The 3,002-nt window shown below is 34.6% G+C and overlaps 1 non-coding gene across 1 annotated transcript; it reads left to right on the plus strand.

Annotated features, from left to right (window-relative positions):
* The first annotated feature begins 1,054 nt into the window (after positions 1-1,054).
* Positions 1,055-1,125, plus strand: TRNAG-GCC. Its single transcript has one exon. It is a non-coding gene; the product is annotated as a tRNA-Gly (tRNA).
* The last annotated feature ends 1,877 nt before the right edge of the window (positions 1,126-3,002 follow it).

Raw genomic sequence — 3,002 nt, forward strand, 5'->3', positions numbered from 1 at the left:
ATATATGTATGTATAAATGTCTCTCTCTCGCTATATAGATATATATATATATATATATATATATATATATATATATATATATATATATATATATATATATATATATATATATATACATATAGATATATATATATATACACATACATGCAGAAACCATACACACACACTTGCATATCCTACATGTCTTGTCTGCATTAATGTTTCTCGAGCTGTATACAAACTATGAATATAAAAATAGAGTTGATACAGCCTCAGAAATAACGACAATATTTTTATGTAAAAGCGATTTTTTTGTTTTGTCTTTTTAAATATGACAGAAAATCCCTTAAAATGAACAGCTCTGCTGCATTAGAAGCTAGAAGCTCAATCTGAGGGATTTTACAATTACATGTCCCAACATAATTCCCTGGAAATTTCATTAGAACATCTCGAAAACATATTTTGGAAAAGGGCTTAAAATATCTGCAGCATTGACAGAATTAGGGGTATAATAATCTGAAGAAAATATAGAACAGTAAAGGGGTTAAAGTTCTTCATTTTTACTTTGTAACTTTCTTTAGTACTGAACGTGTATTGCTTTTAACTTAGGCTTGCCCTGTGTTTGATGCACTCTCTTCTCCAGTATGCTTTCTTTATTCCTGTTTACTAGCAGAGCAGTGGTTTCCTAGGCTGCACAGTGTACTTATGGTTAAGTCTCATGAGATATTTCTAAAGCAGAAGCATAACTAATTTCTACAGTTCTGCTATTTGTGCAGGATAGAGTTACCTTCTGAGATTTCTCAAACGGATTACTTAGTGCTGGGCAGTCTGATACAGCTCTTTGATTCATTTTCATTTTTTGTTATGGCCATATCCGATAGAGCTGTATTCTTCTTTGTTTGTCTTTCCAGATGGATTATTTTGCATTTATGTTAAGACTAGAATTGTAGAATAGAGAACCATTCAGCTATTTTCTACTGACATTTAGTCTTGGATTTAAAAAAAATAAATAAATAATTGTTGCAGTTTGCACTGTGAATATTTTGAATGTATTCTGGCAGAATAATTACTATAAGCATTGGTGGTTCAGTGGTAGAATTCTCGCCTGCCACGCGGGAGGCCCGGGTTCGATTCCCGGCCAATGCATCTTTTTTTTTTTTTTTCTTGTTTGTATAGTAGGGTAGTAGTAGAAAATGGCTATTAGTATAAACATAGTACATCTGCTCTGAATTTGTTTTACAATTATACAGTCTTTGACTGCACAGATGAACAAGTCATTTAACCTGATTGTTTTTCTAAACAAAGAAGGTTGTGAACCTTATTTGAGTTGGTTATTTTACTTGTGTCAGAAATGTGTCTATCTTCCTAGTAGCAGTAAATCATATGACCAGTAGTGTTACAGATTAAGAAATTAAACTACAGATGAACTTTTTAGAGAATGCCACTGTATTACATGAAAGAGGTGGCATGCAAAGTGCAAAATAAAAGCCTTCAAATCTCTAAGCAATTTAAAGAAACTTTTTTAAGCTGGTGGAAGTAAGGGATTTATTTTATTTATTTTATTTTATTTTACATTTGTTGACCGGGCAGCTCTGGCTGATACATGTCCATTTTTCAGCAGAGAGGCCGAGGAGAAAAAACACTAAATAAATACTAAGTACATTAAAAAAAAATCATTACTGTTAAGGGAAAGCATCAATTTGAAAGTCATAAGAACACAAGAGCAAGATAATATCACAGAGAACAAATTTACAATATGCAGTTCATTACATGTCAACTATTTTTGCAATGAGACAGGTAGTGCATAAGAAGAGTAAGGGAAAAATAGAGAAAAGGTTAGTAGTCTGGTGTACTGCAACAAAGATGAGTTTACTAGAGGAGCGAGAGTGAGTTCAGATTTGTTGTAAGGGTTAGAGAAGTTGGGGATACAGTAAAGGTTGAAAAGACACAAACTGCGATGGAAAATTTTGAAAGTAAAATGGGTGAAAATGCTTAAATAACTATACTAGACTAAGATAATTAAGAGGGTGATAGCATGTAATGGATAGAGTGCAAGAATATGGGTGGAAGCTGAAAAATTAAGACGACATTGAAACTGTCACTTGAATGTTTTCGGAAAACCTAAAACCAAAGGAGGAACATTCCAGACTATGTGAGTGCCAGTCTCTTCAAGTGTTCTGGCAAAACAGAAGTCTGGCAGGGTATTTTGGAAAATGTTTTGAGGGAAAAAGTAGTTGGCAGTACTGATGACATTTGTTTATCAGCTCATGTAGTTATGATGTGATTGCACAGTAAGTGACAAGTACCATATTATTTTTACAAAGCTAAAGGAAAGACGTTTCTCACCAGGTTGTTTTATTTCACTAGGTGTGAAAATTAAAGAAAGCTAGTAATTATCTAGAGACCAGTATGTATAAAATCCCAAGTTATGGGTTCAGTATAAAGTAGTCATGTCAGAGGAGTCTAGGACTATGAAAGTTGTAGTGAATGTTGCCTTTAATGCATTGCTGTAGTGTCTTTCCTTATCACTGTTGCAGTATTCCTTACAAAAGGGATCCCCTGCGTAGTATACCAAAGTTTTTAGGTTTTAAGGATGTTGTACAGCACACACATGCTTCCCGCTCATGGCATAAAGCATAAAGGAGATGTACGGATGTACATACCTCAGAACTTTATTGCCGGCGTTACGAATGCCATCATCGATTGTCAGTCTGAACACTCCGTTTGTGATGGTTACCAAACTGTTTTCAGATAAGTGCCCCATTGGGGTTTTCTCTCTTATCTTATTTTCTTTTGGTTTACAAGGTTTCATGTCATCTAGAAAGGGTAAATGTCAGTATGGGAGACAGATGCCCCGTAAGGACCATCACGAGCAGTGTCTTTTTTGCTTGGGTGCATCTCACGACTATACTACATGCTCAGTTTGTCAAGCATTTGTCCATAAAGACCCTTCGTAGTCATCTCTCTTCCTTGTCTTATTTACTTGGAAAACCAGCATCTTAAGTTGGAGGAACAGGATGCAA

Source organism: Protopterus annectens, chromosome 16.part0, assembly GCF_019279795.1.
Source record: "Protopterus annectens isolate FY-2018-M chromosome 16.part0, PAN1.0, whole genome shotgun sequence".
In the NCBI taxonomy this organism is placed as follows: domain Eukaryota; kingdom Metazoa; phylum Chordata; order Ceratodontiformes; family Protopteridae; genus Protopterus; species Protopterus annectens.